The 24,445-nt window shown below is 35.0% G+C and overlaps 1 protein-coding gene and 1 long non-coding RNA gene across 2 annotated transcripts in view; both read left to right on the top strand.

The window, feature by feature from the left end:
* The window catches only part of LOC138691564 (zinc finger protein 678-like), a 225,026-nt gene that overhangs the window by 146,612 nt on the left and 53,969 nt on the right, over positions 1-24,445 (top strand). The window lies entirely within an intron of this gene.
* LOC138691547 (uncharacterized) lies at positions 87-22,742 on the top strand. The gene is made up of 4 exons (XR_011329905.1): positions 87-201; positions 11,705-11,842; positions 13,602-13,721; positions 18,181-22,742. It is a non-coding gene; the product is annotated as an uncharacterized lncRNA (long non-coding RNA).

Raw genomic sequence — 24,445 nt, 5'->3', positions numbered from 1 at the left:
TTAACACTAAAATCTCCCATTTCCATGCAAATCCAGTTGTGAGTATGAAAGTATAACAGCTCATAAACAGCAAACAGGTGATTTTCTGACACTGTGCTTTTAGTTGTAATGGATGTTATCAAGACAGAACCCGAGGTCGTCCCTTTGACAGTTTAGTCATGTGATGACGCTGTTAAAGAAGAGAGTCAACCGTCACCAGATGTAAGACCATTTTTATCTTCATGTCTACTCCCTCATTCCTGTTTACCAATTACTATGCGAATTTATAAATTTATACTGCCACTATAATTTAAGGGATCCAGATTTTTCCCTGAAATTCAGGGACAGCTGTAGCTGCACAGTATTATCACTATATTACTGCTACCGTTGTTGTGTCTGCTGTTCTTTTTCTTTTTTCGCTATTATTATTATTATTATTATTATTATTATTATTATTATTATTATTATATTGTGAAATTGGGACTCTCACTTTGAGAGAGGAACTGAGATTAAGGGTGTTTGAGAATAAGATGCTTAGGAAAATATTTGGAGCTAAGAGGGTTGAAGTTAGAGGAGAATGGAGAAAGTTCTCAGTGCAGAGTTCAACGTAATTAGACGTAATTAGAAATATCAAATCCAGACGTTTGAGATGTGCAGGGCATGTAGCACGTATGGGAAGAATCCAGAAATCCATATAGTGTGTTAGTTGGGAGGCCGGAGGGAAAAAGATCTTTGGTGAGGCTGAGACGTAGATGGAAGGATAATATCAAAATGGATTTGAGAGAGAAGGGATATGATGATAGAGAATGGATAAATCTTGCACAGTTTAGGGACTGATGGTGGGCTTACGTGACGGTGGCAGTGAACTTCTGGGTTCCATAAAAGCCATTTGTTTGTAAGTATTATTATTATTATTATTATTATTATTATTATTATTAGGTTCTATTACTTATATGTTATTACTACATTAAATGTAATTACTACAAGATTGAAACTCAAATTTCTAACTGTTCAGGCATAAAGTCACACATATTTCTCCGACGAATGAATCATTTGTAATATATGCCTTGTCTATATCATGTCATGGGAAAGTTTCTAATGTAATCAACGTGAATTGGACTGTTTTACACACAATCTTTAACGTTGAAAAGTTCACATCTGGTTCATAGCTGATGAAACGAATTGCTTCTACTTTCGTCTTGGGAAACATGAATTTGCTTGACAGAATTTCTTCACTAGCCCAGTTGTAGAGTTCATGGACTTGAAACTCTGATGGTGTTATGGTATGGAACACATAAGTACCTCCTTATAGTGCAGTTGATACGCCATTCTTGCATGGGACAACATTTTTGGAAAGAATGAACAATTTAGAGGAACAACAATGGGTGGCCACTGCACCTTTATCTCTTCTTGTTGCCACTTGTTCGGTAGCAAAAGTTCTTTTGCCATTGCTAATGCTGAAGCAAGTTTGGCACGATTAGGTGGAGCCAGAATGATCTTCAAATTTAGTCACAAAAAAGAAAAATTCTTCACACATTATATCACTTACAACAGATTAAAAAAATTGCAGTACTCTAGATCTGTGTAAAATTAGAAATTAAATTATATGTTTTAGAAGAGAAGACACATCCTTAGGCAATATTGAATATACAGGGTGAGGTAAAGTAAAACATTTAGGATTTGAATTCTCAAGTCATTCTAAGTCAAAAAATTCAAAGGAATATAGGTCCGTTTTCGAATGCTTATGGAAATATGCCTCTTTGATTTCACAAAAACTTCTGAGATTTCATTGCACTAACTCGTATTTAGAGACAAATTACGGACAAATTTAAAGTTTATATTCACATATGCATACATACCTAATATTCTAGAAGTCGGAGTCGATGTTTTCGCACATTTTCAAAGGTACCTCCTTCTACTTCAATGCACTGTTGCGCTCGGGCGTGAATCACGCTCGTCGCTTGGGAGACTTGCACGTGGGTGTTCTTATGCTGCATCCAAAATACGGTCGATTGGCGCCTCTTTCATTTCCCCGTTCCTTTCCTATACCAAGTCATAAGACGAAATATTGCTTAAACATATGAGATATTTGGTTGATATTGTAAACTTAAACATTGCTGCCTCTTTTTCGATGAGTTATACCAGTGATGTCAAAGCAAGCTCATTTTTCTGACCTTGACGTCGTGCGCGGGCAGCAAGCGCTAAGTATGGAAAGAGGAAGGGTTGTGTATATGAATAAGCAACTGTTGGATTAAGAAATCATTGGTGCACAAACTTCAAACGCAACGTGAAATTTTATGTCGTTATTTGTATATGGCTTCTTTCTGTTTAATATTATCTATATTATCTGTAAAACAAAAGTACTAACACTGATTTCTTAATATTGCACTTGTGTTTTAAATCTTAATAACATAATAGAGAGTTAAGAAGGAATATTCACTTAAATTCCATAGTAGTATAATATTATACTGTATTAAGTGGATGAAACAACACATTCATGAAAAAAGTGGTATTCCAAAGAAAGAGATTGAGTATGACATGATAAGTTGGAATTTATATTGATGGTATCTTTAGCCTTACTAAGTAATCAATAAACTAATCAAAACAATATTACAGTACAAGGCAAAGTTACCTAGGTACTGTATCTGTTTTAAGTGTAACTAATATTACATAACAAAACTCTTATCGCATTATCCTTTTAAAGTGATATTTGTGAGCAATTTCGTATCATCAGAATATTAAATTATTTTCTCGAAATCTGCAGAAGATATAGAACTGACATTTTTACAACACATGGGCACGTGTCTTTTGCTTATGATGTAACAGTGGTTGCTTTGTTAATTCATTACCTTACAAACAATTTCCATGCGAATATTTTCAAAAATTTCAATACACAATCTTCAATAGTACGTATATACGGTATATTAGATTTACGAAAACATTTTGTAAGGCTACTAAAAAAATAGGCCTATACCTCAAAATTTCACTTTTCTATACGAAAAGTTGAGAAAATATTTATTTAGAATAAAAAAATCAAACTTGTGAAAAATGAGCATTAAAATTAAAACTTACATTCTTAAAATGCACTTGTATTTCGCGAACAAATCTAAAAATTAACATGGATACAGTTTTAATAAGTTCTCTTCGCTTTATCTATTGAATCAGTGCTGGTCATCCCTGAATATAGCTCGACCAAGTGGCATATACCACCTCTTTCGTCAGTCTCTTTCCTTTCCCCTGTAAAGCGCTCAGGCTCTCCTGGGCTCTAAAGCGCGTGCTTGCTCCTGTGGGCATCAATTGACATGCCTGAGTTATACGAAGAGTATTAACAACATTTTTCCTTATGGGCATTAAAAGCATTATAAGATAAGCAAGTTAATTAATTTCCACTTTTAAAATAAATACAGGCATGTTAGAAACGAGGAGATTTTTACAATTCCAAAACTCAATTTCTATTTTAAAAACCCCACGTAGGTTACGTTACCTTAGCTTTGCATAGCTCAGAAGGCGACGAGTGCCTATCTCCGGGTGGTCAATGTGAATATATTTAACTCAATTGATTGCAACATTTTCGAGCAGTGTGCTGGTAATAATTTTGTTAGTGACTTTATGAATACTCATGGCTGAGACGTTTTTGCAATGGCGGAAGTTCCCCGGAAGTATAAACGAAGTTCCTTTCCTGACTAGAATCCGCAACATATTCACTTCCATTACGACGCTCCTCTCATTGCAAAAGTAAATTTGGCCTACTATATTATCCAACAATTTTGCTTCCTCCAAAATATATCGCTATAAAATCCTTTCATTTTAAAATCAGATCCACAAAAAGTCCGTTAAAAATTAAACGATTTTCGCTTCCAAAAACACCAAAAGCACCTGTGTACCACTATTTCCATGATTCTTTTCCTGAAATCGTTCGGATACAGTGCTGAGGAAAGAAGAACGTAGACGTGACGAACATCCTGGAAGCCAGAAAATTTGCAAAACAATTTGTAACCTATAAATAAATAAAAATATATTTTTAACTTACTTGGTATTTTATTCGATGGTGGAATGATCTGCATTGTACAATAAGGAATTTAATGTAGCCAAGATGTGATACCAACAATTAATAACACTGACATTAATTAGAAAAATAATATCGTATTTTTTTTAATTCTTCTTTCCAATGGATAACATTCGAATGTGATTCACAAGCGTGCATGGATTGAATTCTGAGTACTGTAATAAAATATCGTACTTAAAAGTGAAGACGCCATTTACAGTTAAGGGGAGAAGATGGTATTTTTTAAAACTTTTTTCGTATTTGTTATAAAATATTAATTCCTTGTATGTAGATAGCTCATAACTGTAGCAACTCAACCAAATAAAACTATTTTGAAAAAAAAAAAAAAATTATTTTGGTGGCCCAAATTTGAGAAAAATATACGCAATGCAGGATTGTACTAAACCCGATATACCTAAACCCTTTTTAAGGATAGATTCAAACAATTTTTTCCAATATATTTGTAAAAGCATGTTCTACAAACTGTCTGTAATAGAATTTTGATATTAGTCCCTACTTTTGTAAAATAAACAATTAAAATTTAATAATAATTTTCTGATTTCCTTTCTTGCACAGAAACGGACGTTTTTTTAAAATGAAATCAATTAACAAAATTCTGTTACAGAGAAAGGTTTTCTAATGGTCTAAAGAATGTTTGTTGTAAATTTCATGCATGTATCTTTAATAGTTCAGAATTTATATCCATTTTTGTCTGGCAATGTAGCAAAAAAAATGAAGTTACTGGAAACAGTTAAATTGGGCGTGTGTTTTAAAAATCTATAGCGCAGGATGTTTAAGAATGATGACTCAACATCCGATAAGGGCACAAATACCCACAAAATGTTATGCAATGCATTCCACACATATCAAAGGGTATTTTAAAGAAATAAAATTTTTTTTTTTTAATTTAATTTACCGGAAACAACAATAAAAGTGGGCGAGTGATTTAAAAATCCATAAAGCACGAAGTTTAAAAATGGTGACTCAACATTCGATAAGGGCACAAATACCCACAAAATGTTATGCTATGCATTCCACATATATCACAGAGTATTTTAAAGAATTCTTTTTTTGAAAATTTACTCATAATTCACCAAAAAATACCATCCTCTCCCCTTAACCCTTCTCCGGGCAACCTACTTTTGTAACGTTGATGGGCAAGGAGGGTCCATCGGACCCACATGCCATTTTAATATATTGACAGAAGAAAATAATTTTATTGTACACAATATTAATCTTCTTTAATAATAATATTACTATACAGGGTGTTTCAAAAAACGGGGCATAATTTCAGGTATGTATTTCCCACATGTAGACAATCAAAATAGTTCATTACAACATGTGTCCGGAAATGCTTCATTTCCGAGTTATGGCCTTCACAACATTGAAATTCACCGGAACGTTTTTCTTTCCGCAGGTCGTTGTCATTACAGAAGATGTTCAAAATGTCCACCTCCTGCTTGAATACAGACCTCACATCGATGTCTCATTGACCTGCGAACACGATCCCAAACTCCAGGAGTATTGCGTATGTCCTCAGAACATGCCACAATTCGATTCCGAAGGGATTCCAAATCAGGCACCGGAGATGAATAAACCAATGATTTTAAATGGCCCCACAAGTAGAAATCGAGAGGGTTCAGATCAGGTGAGCGTGGAGGCCAAGCAATTGGGCCTCCTCTACCTATCCATCGATCAGGAAACCTTCGATCCAAGGAAGTTGTGTACGCCTGCCCCGTAAGTCTGTTTACAAGTACATGGGGTCCAACTAATCGATCACCAATGATACCGGCCCACATGTTGAGGGAGAACCGCACCTGGTGATGAGATGGAACAGTTGCACGTGGGTTTTCATACGCCCATACATGCTGATTGTGGAAATTTGTTATGCCATCTCGTGTGAGCTGTGCTTCATCTGTAAATAATACTAAGGCAGGAAAGTTCGGATTTACACCACACTGCTGCAAGAACCACTGACGGAGCCTAACTCGTGCAGGGTAATCTGCTGGTGACAGGGCCTGTACACGTTGCAAATGATAAGGATACAATTGATACTCTTTCAACAGTCTCCAGACAGTCATATGAGGAACACTGACTTGCAACGCTACCCTTCATGTGCTGATAGAAGGAGTCATGTTCACAGCCTCCAGAATCTCCTCCTGTACTTCTGTACATCGGAAAAACCCAACCAGGTAATCAAATCAAAGGGGGGTAATGAAATCAAAGGGGTTGATGCCGAGGACCCGGATTCGATCCCCGGGGCTGGAGCGAATTTTTCTCCTTAAAATGTTAATATAGAGAGCAGCTTGTAACGTTAGAAGTCGCCTTCTAACATCCTGTAAGAAATTTCTCATTTAACACGTCTCCTTGTACTGCGGGATCGAAATTCCTTGGATCAGCATCTGATTGCTATAAAAGAGGAATATGTGAACCAGAGCCATGAGCTCCTATCTGACATAAAAGAAGAGAGAGAACCGAACCCAGTTTCGTTCTCGATGATGAAACGTGAACCAGAGGTGAGTGGAGCACAAGAATGCTCTGTGTATTCTTCTTCTAGTGTTTATCTTTTATTTGATTGTCACGGACACTGCCCCTTTACAACAATACTTGCAGTGCCTTTTACTCTATAATGGAGACAAGAAACACTTATCAGTTCGTATTGTTACAAGTTACGTCATGTTGCAAAGAAATAATGTTGAACTGTTGGCTCGTTTTATGTTTTAAATATCAAAACGAAATTACTTGTTATGCTTACTCTTAATGGTTGCCAAGCTACACATTCCCACAGTGCGTTTGAAAAAATGTTGTTATCAAACACACGACTTTTTGCCTTCTCTGTGTCTGTTTTTTAAAAACTCGTAATACTTTTTACCGTTTCTAAATAATTGATTTTGTTTTAGATGTATGTATGTACAAACATTATCATCTGTCTTTATTTCTTTTTCACCCATTGTTTTTAAGTATTTAGGTACGTATTTAGAATATTTTGTAACGTTACGATAAATAATGTAGCTGTTTTAGAATCGATTCCAGAATAGGTTTCAAATTTAGCAAAATTCTGCAAGTGCGCCAGCTCACAATAAGTGAAACATAGAAAAGGAGGGTAGGGGTGATAAGTAGGTTGAGATGCTTGGGAAAGTTTCTTTTTGTGCAGTAGTTCAACTGAACAGAAGCATACATTGGTTGTCTTTCCACAGCTTTCCTTCATACACAAGGAATTTCCAGCCATCGAATACAGTGAATTAAACATATTATTTGCTGACAACAGAAGATCCCAGACTCTTATTGCTTTTATTTTGTGTAAAACTATGCAAAATTTGGGATTAATACAAAACGATCTTGAAAATATGCTACAATATAGACACAATAATACGTTAAACAGGGGTAATACCAAACAGAAATAACATATAAATCAATAAAATATTATTTCCCCTTTGGAAAAAGTACAAAAAATATTTTAAAATGCTTACGGTGCCTTCTTTCACTCCACACCATGGGTTTAGTCAACTATGTTTAATATCAAATTTATGTCATTATTTTAATTCCGAACAGGCTGTTAGGCATTAATACCGAACAGACCCAATTATTTCACTGTCAAAGATAGGATAATGTTGTAATACAGAATGCGCATTCATCAATTAATTATTAGATAGCCTCTTCGTTTGAGCAAGGATGTAAATAAAACAAAATTTGAAGGATTGAAACATATGATTTGTATTCATTTGCAATTTAATGTAAACAATGCATATCTTAATGAAAAATGAAGAATTACCAAAATATTTATTTATTTTCTATACAGAAAAATATCTTTCTCGTACAAGTTTTGTTTCCAAAATCTTCCAAACAGACTGACTTTCCTGGAAGAATGTTAACTCTTTTCTTCTTTTGCGTTTTGAGGTGGCTGTCTTTTGTGTCTTCACTTATGAAGATAGCTTTCAACCAGGAATTACGTCCATGACTTCTCTGATTGGTCTTTTGCTTTCTTTGCTGCAGTTGGTACTTCTTTAAAACTCGTTGTCTGTCCAAGAGTTCACAAGCCTTGAATCCTGAACATATGTTGTTAATAATTGTATTTCCAGAAATCTTCTCAAGAAGATTAGGAAATTCTGATTTTGGCAGACCTCCCCTATACAATTTCTTCCATTCAGAGAGGATGTACACCAGTCTCTCTTTATTGGTCTCAAAAAAAGTTACGTCTAATGGCTGAAGCATATGTGTTGAATTTGGAGGAAGGAACATGTATCTAATGTTATTTTCCTGGCACAGCCGTATTATATTTACAGATAAGTGGCTACACAATTTGACACGTAGAAGCACCTTTGATCCTGTAATTTTCTCAGGTAAAGCACACATATGGAGATGAACCATTCTTCAAACAGTTTCATATCAAACCACCCTGATTCAGTGCGGTTGTAACAAGGTCCTCGTGGATCATTCTCAATCCAGGTGGAATACACATTCTTCGCTTTGTATACAACACATGATGGTAAGATTTTTTTGTCACCTGTGACAGCCATCGTAGCAGTAGTACTTGATTTTGACGTGTCTAATATCCTATCTGGATGCTTACAGCCCCTTTTAACTATTACACTAGCATTGCGAGGATCATCACTGAAGCCAGTGTCATCATAATTGAAGACCTCCCTCGAATAAGGGTGTAACCAACAAATCTGTAATGGATAATGGAAAATAATTTCAAGGACACATTTCGTTATGCCTGTATTTGCAACTAGAACCATTTGATTAATCAAGGATACAAATTTATTCAGCCATTGAATGCAAGCATTTATTATTATAAATGAAAGGTTCGAAATTACTTTTCCACCGAAGTCACAGTTTCATTAATTTGATGTTACAGCCTTTTTCGAGGATTTGATCAGTTTCTGTGGAAAACATATTGAAATGTGTTATCTAATTGATCAAAGTATTTATTTATTACTTCTTCAGATCGGGGTGTTTTGGCATAGTGTATACCTAATTGATCAAAATATCTATTTATTACTTCTTCAGATATTTCTGCCCTAACTGCTTTTATATTTTTGGATGTATGGACACTAACATCGGAGTGGCTTTTTAGAAGAGATGTAACGTATCCACGTCTTCGCATAGTGTGATATCTAATTGATAAAAGTATTTATTTATTACTTCTTCAGATATTTCTACCCTAACTCCTTTATATTTTTGGATATATGGACACTGACATCAGAGTGTCTTTTTGAAGAGATGTAACGTATCCACGTCTTCGCATAGTGTGATATCTAATTGATCAAAGTATTTATTTATTACTTCTTCAGATATTTCTGCCCTAACTCCTTTATATTTTTGGATGTATGGACACTGACATCGGAGTGTCTTTTTGAAGAGATGTAACGTATCCACTTCTTCGCATAGTGTGATACCTAATTGATCAAAGTATTTATTTATTACTTCTTCAGGTATTTCTGCCCTAACTGCCTTTATATTTTTGGATTTATGGACACTGACATCGGGGTGTCTTTTTAGAAGAGATGTCACGTATCCAGGCCTTGGCGTATTGTTTGCGAATCTTTTTCCTGTCTATTCTGCTTACCTAATAATCCTTTAACCACTAACCTAATATCATATTGCTGGAGTGGAAACCTCCATTCGTCATAAGTTACAATTCCTTAAATCAGCTGCTTTTCTTCATCTTCACGTAATACTGTTGATCACCCAACGTTCTGAGTTTCCCATTTTCTAATCACAGTTGCATGTAGCGTAGATTTCGGCACATTTCTCCAGCTTGTGTGTACGTTAATTTAAGTCTTGTAACACCTGAAACTTCCTTTTTCTCGGCTTTTGGGTCACATCTCTTTCTTAACACGGTACCCCTTTCCTTCTTCTCAATTACTTGCATTGTTCGGTATTAAATCCTGTGAGCGAAATTAAAACGAAGCTGCATTAAATATTTAAAATGACATAGAAAAAACAATGTACTGTTTGAATGTTTTAAATAAATTTTAAATTCAGTGCAAAAATATCTCACCTCCTGCTCAGGTGATGTCTGTTATCAGAATGAGGTAGACTGTTCTCTGCTGGTGTGTTCACTTGGACGTAACACAAGTAATGCCTACTAGTGCCAGCTTCTAAACGCAACAGAGCTGTTTCCTTTCTACACAGAATGTCGGAAGATTCCAACACAAATAGGAGAGCAGCTCTGTTTATGTGGTTACCCTCGTTTTTTCAGTATTACTGCAGTTTACGGTGTATTACATGCAGAAATGGCCGAAATATGCAAAACATATGTACATATGTGTGTATGTATGTATTTATTTACACTGCAAATGACAATATACCCTGTGGCAGTGGTAACTAATTACACTCTATAATGACAACAATAAACATAATTCTTCAAAGAATTCAATTAATAATAATAATAATAATAATAATAATAATAACAACAACAACAACAACATGCAGCATCCTAAATATTAAATGAAGCACAATCACTTTAATTAACATTTGAAGTAACTTCAATTTGTAACTTAACCCTAAGTTCGAACTGAAACCCAAGAGTATGATATGTTCATACCTACACAAGTACCTTTCAGCACTACACTCATTTCGTTGACAACTCACTCACTGCACTGGTACTGCAACACATTTTACTGATTCTATCCTGATTTCAGTAACACTTCAAAAGCATTTCACTTTTCAAATACTTTGCACTGCCACTATAAACTATTAAGCTTCACTGACAGAAACACACTTCACTTACACAGAACACTTCACTGACACAACACACTCCTTCATTGATACAACACTTCAATAACAAATATCAATTACACCCTTTAAATAGTGTGTATAATATACTACCGTCTATTAGTAAAGTCCTTAGGCCTCTATTTAAATACATTTTTGGTTATTGCTAAAGCCTTTAGTAAGCCTGCAGGTAAAGCATTCCAGTCCCTAATAGTACAGTCGAGGAAAGAAAACTTTCCAGTGTCCGTCCTCTGTCTTCTTTCCCTCAATTTATATGAGTGGTCGTTCCTTGAAGAGTAATTTGGCCGCTGCAACCTATTTTTTATTTCTCTCCAGGCAGGCTCACTTCTGTATGTTTTGAACATTGCGCATAATCGAATTCGCGTTCTCCTGTCCGTGAGTGTGTTCCATTTTAATGGTGAATTATTACGACAACAGTTGACAACCCGTTTTTTAATCTTTTCCAGTTTCTTAATATGTTCTAATCTCTAAGGATCCCAACATGCAGCACCATATTCCAATACCGGAGGTACTAGTGATTTATATGCAATCTCTTGGGATTTATTTCAGCCTTTTCTTAGTACCCTCATCTCAAAGTGTAATGCTCTCCATGCTTTTCCCGCTGTGTCAGTAACGTGTTCCTCCCAGCTGAGATCGCTGCTAAATGTTATTCCTTGGTATTTACATTTGTTAACTTCCAGAATGGTTTCACCCCCTAACGTAACAGTTAACTTTTTATATTCATCATCACAGACATTAATAACATGTATAACAAATGTTTTTGCATGAAGATAAGCACTTGCATATGAATCTGGGCTTTATTCATCATAATTTAAAGCACATGCTTTGGGTTGTGATCAGGCTATGGCATTCAGACATATTGAGAGCAACTAGTAAAGTTAGAAGCCGTCTTCCACCCTGTAATAAATTGCTCATTTGAGATGTCTCTTTGTACTGCAGGAACGGAATGTTTTGGATCAGCATGTGGCTGGTTTAAAGGAGGAATATGAAGACCACAGCCAAGATCTCACATCTGATATAAAATTTGAGAAAGATCCGGAACCAATTTCGTTCCCAGTGGTGAATGATGAACCTGAGGTGAGTTTAGCACAAAGAATGCACTGTGTGTTTTTCCAGTGTTTATCTTGTGTCTTGATTGTAACGGATACTGCGTCTTTACAATAGTACTTGCAGTACCTTTCAGTCTGTTATCTTGCTTTTTTTTTATTTGTAAACGAGATTGCTCGTTATACTCACTCTTAATGGTTGCCATAGCTACACATTCCCATGGTGTATTATTAATTTGATAATGTGTTGTACTTGACCTGAATTCCTTTTTTTTTCGTCTTGTGTCTTTCTCTAAAATTCTCTATAATTTTACGGTTTTAAAATAATTTATTTTGACTTTAGATGTATACAGAAATATTATTACATGTCTTCATTTGTCTTTTCACCCATTGTTTTTAAGTATTTACATGTCTGGAATATGTCTTTCGTAGGACATTATGCTGCCAATATATAAAAAGATATTTTGTAACTTTACAGTAAATTGTGGGAATTATTTGGGTGATTTGCATAAGATCCTCTAAATTTTGCAAAATATTCTGGAGCATAGGAACAAGTACTACATACATCGAAGTATTGTTATTTTACTTCTTTTATTTCTGTTAGTGAAGTGCATTCAATTTTAATATAAATAGGAATACGTGAATTTAAAAATTCAGATGGAAAATTTTGAAATTATTAGAAATGGAATTTTTTAATATTCTCGAACTGATTGTGGGTGAATTCCAACTTAGTTACATATCTCGGAAGAGTTGGAAGACATTTTTAACTGGGTCATGTAACGACGCTGGATCAACTACGATGTTATTTAGCGTCATTGGGATTGGTGACAGCGAGATGGGGCCTAGGATTCGCCATAGATTACCTGATATTTGCCTTACGATTGGGGAAAACCTAGGAAAAAACCCAACCAGGTAATCATCCCAAGCAGAAACCGAACCCACGCCTGAGCACAACTCCGAATCCAATACGCAAGCGCCTTAAGCGACTGAGCTATATCGGTGGCATCAGAAGAAGTGAAACTTAAAAATGGAGGTAAGCGGTGTTAGAGTCTGGTAGGTAGGAATGTTTGGGAATATGTATTTTTGTGCAGCTGGTGTTCAATGGAACAAAAGCAGGCAATGTTGGTTTGTCCATAGTTTTCTTTCATACATAAGTAATTCCTAGCCATCCAATTGTCAATAAATGTTTTTATTTTATTGGGTTATTTTACGATGCTGTATCAACATCTAGGTTATTTAGCGTCTGAATGATATGAAGGTGATAATGCCAATGAAATGAGTCCGGGGTCGAGCACCGAAAGTTACCCAGCATTTGCTCGTATTGGGTTGAGGGAAAACCCCGGAAAAAACCTCAACCAGGTAATTTGCCCCAACCGAGATTCGAACCCGGGCCACCTGGTTTCGCAGTCAGACGCAATTGTCAATAAAAAATGTTGTGCTGACGAAAGAACAATCCAGAGTCTTATTTCCTTAACATACTACCCATATTTTATATTTAATGATATACAATCTTGAAAATATGCTGCAATATATTAACAATAGTATATTATATGTAGCAATAGCCGAAATATGCAAAAAAATTTACGATTAGCTTTTCGTATTATCAGAGACGTTCATAACGTGTCTAAAAATATTTTTGCACGACAAATTTCCATCTGCATATGAATCCACACCATCATCATAATGTCAAGCCCTGGCATGCAGAAATGTAGAACACACTGTGAAGGTTAGAATTCGCCTTCTAAGACCGTGTGATAAATTGCTCATTTAAGACTGTCTATGTATTGCAGAAACTGAAATTCTTGGATCAGAATGTGACTGTGAAGCAGAGCCCTAGCCTCACTTCTGAGATAAAACTTGAAGGAGATACGGAGCCAATATCGTTCCCTCTGGTGAAACGTGAACCTGAGGTGAGTGGAGCACAAGGAATGCACTGTGTGTTCTTCCAGTGTATATTTTCTGTTTTGATTTTCACGGATCCTATGTCTTTAGAGCAGGACTTGCAGTGCCTTTCACTCTATGATAAAGAAAAAACACTTACCACTATTTACTATTACAAGTTAAGTCTGGTTGGAGAGAACTATTGTTGAACTGTTATCTCGTTTTATGTTTTAAGTAAGAAAATCAAATTTCTTGTTACATTTAGTCTGAATTGTTGCCAAGCTGCACATTTCCACAAGGCGTTTGAAAAAAATGTTGTTCTTAAGGACACGACTTGTTTTTGTCTTCTCTGTACCTTTGTCTAAAATTCTCAATACTTTTTTCCGTTTCCAAATAATTGATTTCGTTGTAGATGTATGTACAAACATCACCTCTCTTCATTTGTTTTTCACCCCCTCTTTGTAAGTATTTACGTATATGCAATATATCCTTTGTAGAACATTACCTTATTTATAGGGAAAAAATATTTTGTAATTTTACAATAAATTATGTAGCAGATTTCGAGTGGATTCCAGAATAAATTCTAAATTTTGCAAAATGTTCTGATACATATGTGCAGGTTCAGCATGCATGATACTATTGTTTATTTTATTTACTCTCATTATGTCAGTGAAGTTGATTTCATTTTAATACAGACAGAGAAATGTAAAATTAGAAACTCCCAATTTTCCAATTTCAAAATTCTTATAAATAAAGATAATGTATTTGAGTCGGTTATTGTTGAAAGGAACCAAGTCCACTTTTTAAAGTTTTGAGATACTCCAAAAAAACTCTTTTGTGGATAATCTATCGAAGATTAAACCAAACTATATTGTACACATATATTTCATGTGTACAATACATTTCGGTTTAATCTTCGATAGATTCTTAACAAATAAGTTTTTTCCAATATCTCAAAACTTAAAAAAAAATAGACTTGGTTCCTATCAACAATAACCGATTCATTTGAATTCTCTTGTAGTTCTTATTAGTAGACTCTAACTTAGTTAAAATTCTCGGGAAAGTTGTTAAGTTCACGAATTGATTGAACGAATTTTCTAACCAATTTTATCTCTACGGTAGAATGATTATTATGGTCATACCAAAGGAATCTGTGTGTACTGGAGCTTTAGTATTATTGTATAGTTTATGTTTTTGGCTGGCAGAAATTATGAAGCTAAAGTGTGCAACGGTAGGCTCTGAGTTTTTGTTTTGTTATAGTTGGTATAAATATCAAGTAAATAATATTCCAACAATAAAGTATTACCCTGCCGTCGAAAGCTATGATAGGGTCGACTGTCTCTTTGGTAAGATGGTACAAAGAAAACACTCCATATAAATCATTAACACTCTCTGTCAACATTTATTAACAGCTCTGTCGAAACATGGAAATGAATACTGCAGCTCACTGAACTGGCATTCGTCAAAATTTATACTAGTAATGCCATCTGTGCTTCTTAATTGAAATCATAAGTAGCTAATTTCACAAGTTCTCACTTGTCTGACATGGCAGCAATGCCTATTACAAAAACCCAATACAACTAACGTAGCTCTGCTTGACGAATGTCAGCTTATAATCTCATACACCATAGGAAATCAAACTCTTTCTATTAATTGCAACAAAACCAACCCTATCGTTTTATAAAAACCTGTTACAATCCTTGGCAGACCGATGTCGAATCCAAGCTAACAATGGTCTCTCTCTGTCACACTCATACTTCCATCATCACATAACACACCACTCCGTATACTGGCTACACCTTTATCCATAATAAATCACAATCCTCGTTCGACTCCCGACTACTCTGTCATCCCATCGCAGATAGTCATTGGGTCACCAACACACGCACAGCTCTGCACTGCTGTCGTCCAACCTAACTCCACGAGATTCTCCCCAGAACAGAAACTCTATGGAAATGCTCCCCCAGAGAAACCGACGCTAATGAATAATAATCCAAAATGGCCAATGTCATTCAATGACACGTGATCACTTAAATTCGCTCCATATACGTGAGGAATAATAGAGCAATAATGGCGGAAATAAAACAAGCTATCTAAAGAAGAATTTTTTTTTTATTTTTTTATTGAGTTATTTTACGACGCTGTATCAACATCTAGGTTATTTAGCGTCTGACTGAAATGAAGGTGATAATGCCGGTGAAATGAGTCCGGGGTCCAGCACCGAAAGTTACCCAGCATTTGCTCGTATTGGGTTGAGGGAAAACCCCGGTAAAAACCTCAACCAAGTAACTTTCCCCGACCGGGATTCGAACCCGGGCCACCTGGTTTCGCGGCCAGTATCTAAAGAAGAAAGAAAGACTAAAAATGGAGAAGAAGTAAAGCCATTTATGAAAGTGAGGGTAACTAATAATAAAAAGAAAATAACAAGAATAGAGAAGAAAGAAAGAAAAAGAAATGAGAGAAAAGAACATAGTGTGCCGGAACTAAAACGGCACAACTGGAAATATTAGTCAGTATTAACATTGTTATCAGATTGTGCACTAGATTTAATTATCAGTAGAATATGATTGTGAACTGCTGGCATTATGAGTACAGAGGTACTTACTTACTGGCTTTTAAGGAACCCGGAGGTTCATTGCCGCTCTCATATAAACCCGCCATTGGTCCCTATCCTGAGCAAGATTAATCCAGTCTCTACCATCATATCCCACCTCCCTCAAATCCAGTTTAATATTATCTTCCCATCTACGTCTCGGCTTCCCCAAAGCTATTTTACCCTCCGGCCTCCAAACTAACACTCTATATGCATTTTTGGATTGACTCATATGTGCTACATGCCATGCCATCTCAAACGTCTGGATTTAATTTTGCTAAATATGTCAGGTGAAGAATACAATGCGTGGAGTTCTGTGTTGTGTAACTTTCTCCATTCTCCTATAACGTCATCCCTCTTAGTTCCAAATATGTTTCTAAACACCTTATTCTCAAACACCCTTAATCTCTGTTCCTCTCTCAAAGTGAGAGTCCAAGTTTCACAACCATAAAGAACAACCGGTAATATAACTGTTTTATAAATTACAACTTTCAGATTTTTTGACAGCAGACTGGATGATAAATGCTTCTCAACCGAATAATAAGAGGCATTTCCCATATTTATTCAGTGTTCAATTTCCTCCTGAGTATCAGAGTAACTATCAAAAGCAAACTGAATCAGATCATTATATACCTGGTAATGTAAAATTTATGGTCATACAATGATATAGTGTTGGACATTGTCACAAAAAAAGGGGATTGTACGAATTTCGTCCACAGCTGTGCCATTACAATTAGCATGACTGACCATCAAACTGGCCAACCGGGGCAAGATAACTGGTTGAAGTTTTTTCTGGGATTATCCCTGAACCCATTGGGAGCAAATGGTGGTTCACTTTCGGCACTGGTCCCTGGACTCATTTCACAGACTTTATCATCTTCATTTCCCTCAGATGCTACATAAACATTGCAGTTGATAAAGTGTCGTAAAATAAACAACTTACAAAATTCACCAAATTTGTGACCAGTAATCGAATTATTCGTTCATAGATGATTTCTGCTATTATACAGTACTTGGATAGATATTCTATAACAGCTGCTTTCCACCAGTTTGCCACGGCACACTCGAATGATCTGCTGGTGTGCGGCAGAATACCAAATGCTGCTCAAGTCAGCCTTCAGCAGGTGTGCGAGCAGCAGAGAAGAAAATCACTGACGTGCAGCTAGGGTAGCTAGATCAGTAAAATTAGAATAATGTGCCAGTCTTAAAAGTATCGTATTTTACTTGGATATATGAAAAAAAAAAAAAAATGTTTCGTGCATTAAATACCTTAGCCAACATGTAATGATATTATATGTTTTCATATTTCCTCAGTAAGATATTAAGAAAACATGCTTAAATACCAGACTAATATTGCTTTGGAATAATTTTCTGTCATTAAATTTTACATTTCTATCATAACTTCAAGTAAAAGTACAAAACTTGTTTAAAATTTCTTTTAATAATCTGTGTTTTGGTTCTCTTCTCAACCTTCCTTTCAACATGCGCCTTTTCACCATTCTTCTAATTATCATTCCTCGGTATGTTCACTCAAAAATAATTAATATTAAATTGATAATATTTTATTTAATATATTCATGCATATACATTTATTTGAATTTTATAGTACTAACCCCTCAAATTTCTCCTCCTGCTTGGAAACAACAGCTTTAGATTATATGAATGTAGTGCAGAATTTTGAATTACACTTTTAGTGTGCCACATGTTGTAAAAGGTTGAAAAACCCTGTGCTATAAGGAAAAGGAGTACCCTAAGAAAAATCTGCCCCAACAATTGTCTTGTGTTAGCTAAAATTCTACTAGGCCCAGTACTCTTTAAATGGAGTTCTGTGGCATCTAAAATCGACGCGCTTTTGTTAGTGTAAATTGTGCTATCTTTTTGTTCTGTATTTGTAGGAAGAGCAGAGTGACCTCCATACAGTGAATGAGGAGCCAAGGGTGGAGGTAACAGCAGAGGACAACGAAGTTTTCACCAAAAGGTGAATGTGGTGTGTGAGTCTTCACACAGGAGTTCATTGTGTTTGAAGCTTCCGTTTCCTTGAACTGTCTAAAAAGTCCTTCAGAGGAACTGTCCTTTTTCCTTTTTTTCTATCTTTCAATATAATTCTTTTGCTCCTGTCTCATATTCAGAGGAACTATCCATCTAAATCAACCAGCAATACTCTGTCATCACAACCACACTCCACTTCTCTTCATATCCGGTTTCCATAATGTACTGTTGAATCCTCTCTTAATGTTCTTCACTAAAAGTGCCTAGATTTTTAGGAAAATAACGTAGATGGACAAGCTAGAAGTAGGCCTTTGCACTGTATTGCAGTCCAGGGCTTGAAAATCTCCAACATAATTTCTACAGTTTCTTTAAATTTGATATCTTCATATTTTCCTAGGAAATTATGAACTAATATTTTGAGTCCATTGAAAGAGTTTCTCTGCGAATAGTTCATTACATTTTACAAAGTCACTATGTAACATTAATTTGCCTATTTTATTTATTCATTTAATTATTTATTCTTTAATTTATTTGTTTGTTTATTAGCTTATTTATCTATTTATTAATTTATTTACTTGTTCAATCATTCATAAAATTATTTATTTATTTACTTACTTACTCATTTACTTATGTATTTATTTATCTATGTATATATTTATTTTTATATTTATTTATTTATTTACTTATTTACTTATTTATTTATTTATTTATTCTGGCATAGTCTTTCTCTTTCACACCACCAGAATTACTACTACAATAATACATACAGTGGTTCTTGAACAATCTTGTTTCACCAGGTTCTGATTTCTTTCTGTTTGGCCACTGTTTTCCCTTCCACTACGTATACCTAGCTTCACTGTCCCACTCACACAAACTATGTTAGTAGTCTGTTCTTTACCTTTTTTGTTAAATTTCACTGCTTGCATACTTTGTGACCTAGTAGAGTGTAAGAGAAGGCCCTATTGCCTTAATTCTGCCAATATAAATAATTCAATTATTATTATTAAACTTGTCAGTGTTGTTATTAACTAATGCAGAGTTCTTAGCAGTAAAGCCATTATCTCTCTTGCTCTCCATTATTCCTCACACATATTGCGTTTAGAGCAGTGATATCACGAAATTAGCACAGCAGCGGTTGGAGCTCACAATGTCCAAGGGAACGTGTCCGAGAGTAAAAATGTCCAAAAGACTAAATGTCCAAAACGCCAAAGGACCAAAGCAAAATGTCCTATATATTAAGTCCAAAAATTAAGTATTCTAAATTGTTCTATTTCTATAGTTATTAGATAATTCAATACTATTTCTGTATTAACATGGCCCAAATTTTAGGGTCGCAGAAGAATAAACTTTTACTCACTATCTACAGTAAATATTCAGTGTGCAAAGAAAAAATTTATTGGAGATGTACGGAAAGAAGAGAATGTAATTCTCGGCCTGCACAACAAATCGAAATTTAGATAATATCGCAATTTATATGGATGGTACTTATGCTCATCTACATGAGACTAATACAGTAAACACAGCAGACAGAGAAAAACCATGTCTGCTATAAAAAGAAGAGCTATTGAACATCCGAATGAACCACCCTTACATGTTATACATTCAGTGTTGCATAATGTGAAAGATGAAGATCATAACTCTCTGCGAAGGACTGTGAATAGAGCGCAGAACAGAGGTAGATGGATCAATGTCCAATCATAGCAAGATCTAGTTGTACAACCACCTTACAGTGAAGCTATTAGAGTTGAGCACTTTTTAATTTCTGACTCTGGTGCAGATGATATAGATAGAATGCTTATGTTCTCCACAGTAAGAAATGTAGAACATCCTGATAGAAGTGATATCCTCTTTACTGATGGAACCGTCAAAACCGTTCCTAAGATCTTCGTTCAACTGTTTACTGTTCATGCCAAAGTAATGTAGTTTCACATGTTTTCCCGTTTGTTTTCGTACTAAGCAAGCGAGGAACAGAGGAGACATATTTCAGAGTCGCTGAAGAGTTGAAATCGATTGCTGTGATAATCAATTTGCAGCTGAGTCCAATAACTGCCATGATAGATTACGAATTAGCAAATATTAATTCGATTTATCGATTGTTTCCTGGTGTCACAGTGAGAGGCTGTCTATTTCATTTGTCTCAAGCATTGTGCAGAAATGTAATTCAGCGAGGTCTTAGAGCAGCTTATCTGGATCGTAGGCAACCTGACGTAGGACACTATTATGGAGATCATGGGATTACCATTTGTGCCATTAAATGATGTTGAAGATAGTTTTCGTGAAATATATGAAGATATACCAGACGATGTGTTGGAATTTGCAGACTATTTCTATCACATGTACCTCCATGGACGAAGAGTTGTTGGGAGAAGGAGAGCTGTTCCACCGCGTTTTCCTGCTCCGACTTGGAATATGTACAATTCTGTCATAAATAGAGAACAGCGAAGAAACAACACAGTTGAAGCATTCCATTCGAAATTTCAAAGAGTGTTAGGTGCTCATCACGTATCTATATGGCGTTTCATACAAAATTTACAAGCAGAGCGACATGATAATGAAAATTTGATGGCACAAATTCGTTTGGGACACACAAATATTAGGCCATATGCAAATAAAAGGTACCTCTCAAACCAAGCACGTATTGAAGGCTTGTGGGGCAGTATAACACATATAAAGAAGAAAGCAACATGGAAGCTTACTTGCGAGCAATGTCCTATCGCAGGCATGTCAGAACCCTGCACATTTGTCTCTGTGCGATGTGCACTTTCTTTTCCCCTACCTGAAGGGAGTCAATCGCCTTGGAGGGGAGTGCGACAGGGCTATACAGTTCCTTTAGTAGCTTATCAGTTTCAGTACTGGTGCTGATTTGGCTGTGTCTGTGAATGAATTATGATAAATATTGTGAGGAGTTCACAGATAACGCAGAAGAGAAATTACGAATCATATAACATGAATGTTATAATGTTTTCCTCAGCCAATAATAATTATTATTTTAAAATGAAAGGTTTCAATCAGCCCATGTCGAGGTAATAGTGTTATGACAGTTTATATTAGATTAGTAAAATTCTCAAAATATTATATTCGCCAGCGTTTATTTCTTAATCAGTATTCTCACGCCAAAAAGAACTTGACAATGGCGCTGTTTTGGAGTCTGTACTAACACAGCCATCAAAGGTTAGATGACTTACGACTTTCATCTCATAGCTGGTACGAGATGATAATATAGTGAGGAATACATGGGAGGCTTTTGAGTTTGTTACGAGTGAAGAAAGCAACTATTTGCAAGGCGGGAAATTTTCTAGAAAAAACAAATAATGGCAAATTTTGCATCTCAATTCACTATATTATGCTAATATACTTACATTAATAAATCTTTAAACCTGACCTAAAGAGAATATTGTCGCTTGAGAATTTGTGAACTACACTTTTAATTTCTTCCAGTACAGCTCCCAACTAGTCGATACTGCTCTCAACGTTTTCCAAATAAATTATATGTGAATTTAAATTCTAAGCTTAATTTATATCATTTATTAATATTATTGTTAATTTATATTGACATACAGCAAGGAAATGATTTCATCTTAAAAACTTCATAATGTCCTACTGCATGTAATTAATTGGGAGTATAATATTTTCTTCAACATTTGTGTACCAATGGTCCCAATAAATAATAATGTTTGACGAACAATGAGAGAGTAGGGTCTATTACTTTGAAATAATTAGTACCTACTACGTAAAATGAAATACTTGTTCATTTTTTGTTGTTTCGAAATTACTGCAATATTTTTTTTCTTCAAATACTATATAGAAATCTTATTAATAAATTATACTTTACAAACCACTACTTTGTGAAGTATAACTGAGTAACCCTAAAGTTTCTTGTATTACAATTTTCAAATATAGATACTGATAATAACTGTGTTTCTTTCCTTCTGCTAAGTGTGTTTATAATGTCCAAATGGCTATTTAATCCAACCCTAGAAGGGAGAATATATTATTGTACATTCCTCCAGCTAAGAACTGGTGGGAGCAACACTTGAATGATGCAGTCTGCACAGAGCGGCGATCCGCGCATATAACTGCACATTTAGGCTGGTATTCATAGTCGACACTTTCGATTACTTTTCCGTTGCACAGTTGACACTGAGGTGCAAAGGAACACTTTGGATGAAAATGTAGTTCCGACCACACTTTGAGCCGAAAGTGACACTTTGTAGAAAAATGGCGGACGTCTTGGAAGTTGTAGATTATTAGAACGTGTGGAAGAGATGGCACAATGTGGACAGTGTACAAAAGCGCTACATTAGAGATAGGCCTAAAGACAATCCCGTGGAATTTTATAATGATATAGAATTAAAAAAAAACGGTTCCAATCTGATAAAGAAACTTATTGAGATTGCTTATATTTTCGATGACTGGTTGACAAAAACGAATAATAGAGGTTTGCCAGTGCCTCCAATAATACAATTATTGACTGAATTAAAATTCTATGCTACAGATATGTACCATACATTAATATATATAATATTATACTTCAGATATTTCTGTAGTAACATTCGTATATTTATAACCTCAATTCGATGAAGTGATATGTAGGTAGATATGCCTATATAACCTATTTTTTATTACTGAAACGAATTTTTTTAACTTAAATAATATTAAACTGCTATCTAATATAGGCATAACTATCTTAAATTAGCATTGAGAGACCTCACATGCCTGCCTTCTAAGCAGATTCCATAATTATATTGGGTTTAAAATGATTTTGATTTTTGTTGACTACTTGTATTTTGAGATAAGATTTATCTTGATGTTGATATAATCATTACTGTTTTGATACCGGTAATTTTCACGCTGGTAAGCAATACATCTACTGTCTCTAGTTCATGTGCAGTCATAACCTCACCATGAAAAGAGATCTCATACTATTAGGCCTATTTTGTTATGCATTGTAGAAACATTTGGCATTCAAAATATTCCTGAAGAGCAGGCAATAATGGAAACGAGAGAGGGAAAATAGTAATAATAATAATAATAATAATAATAATAATAATAATAATAATAATGGCAGTAGTAATGTGTTTATTTCATTCCTTTTTTACTTCTATTCACTATTCACGAAAAAGACAAAAATGAAAATAAAGGAAATAACACGATATATCAATGAAGGAGATACGTACAAAATTTAACCTACTCAATCCAACTTAACCTAACTATATAAACTAATAGAAGATATGTACAAAATCTAACCGAACTATATGAATCAGTGGAACGGATACATATAAAATCTAACTTAGCGACATAAATCAATGAAAAAGTTATGTACAGAACCTAATCTAACTATATAAATTAATGGATCAGCTATGTACTGTACAAAACCTAACCTAATTTCACCAGCAGTATCACTTAACTATTTAATAAAATGTTATATATCTGAACTGATTGAAATAATCGAAACTATCGTCAACAAAAACTAGACACTGGAATAAAACAACTTTAAATATATATTTTCTTTATCGCGCGATCAATTAGGCTCCCAATTCAAATCACAAGCATTGTAATTTGTAGGTTATACGTCATTAATTTGTTATTGTTTGTTCCCTGGTTTTGAAAGGCATTGTGGGACTTCTGTTACCAACCAAATTGTAACTCTATATTTTGCTGGCGTAAAGTCACATTTTGTGAAGTGCATGGTGGAAGAATACTGGTGTGGCGGATCGTTAACACAAATGCGTCGGGTCTGCGCATGTGACGTCACACTGGGAGGTCAGAGCTGGGAATCAAGCACATCAGTCGCTTTGAACTTAGTTATGGTGACAAAGATTCCGCGAATTTTTTTAATCTATGCAAAAGAAATATGCAATAGAATGCCGGGCTGTGTTATGTATGGCTACAACAGGCACTCGAAGAAAACGAAATGAACCAACATAAGATACTACGGATTTCCGAAGGACAAAGACGTAGCGACTAGCGAGCTCGTGGATCACTGTCGAAGGGCGGGCAAGTTCAATTTATAAAACGCTAAATTACGATTTTTAAAACAAGAATGTTTGTTCTGACATTACAATAAGTTCATAAAAGTAAAATACTTGTTAAAGTCTTTCTCTTGACAGTAGAAACATTTCAATGTACGCATTTACAAATATATTAAATATTATTGATGTGGAAATAATA

Source organism: Periplaneta americana, chromosome 16, assembly GCF_040183065.1.
Source record: "Periplaneta americana isolate PAMFEO1 chromosome 16, P.americana_PAMFEO1_priV1, whole genome shotgun sequence".
NCBI lineage: Eukaryota > Metazoa > Arthropoda > Insecta > Blattodea > Blattidae > Periplaneta > Periplaneta americana.
Note: the sequence above shows the minus strand (reverse complement) of the source record. Positions and strands in the feature narration are given on the sequence as shown.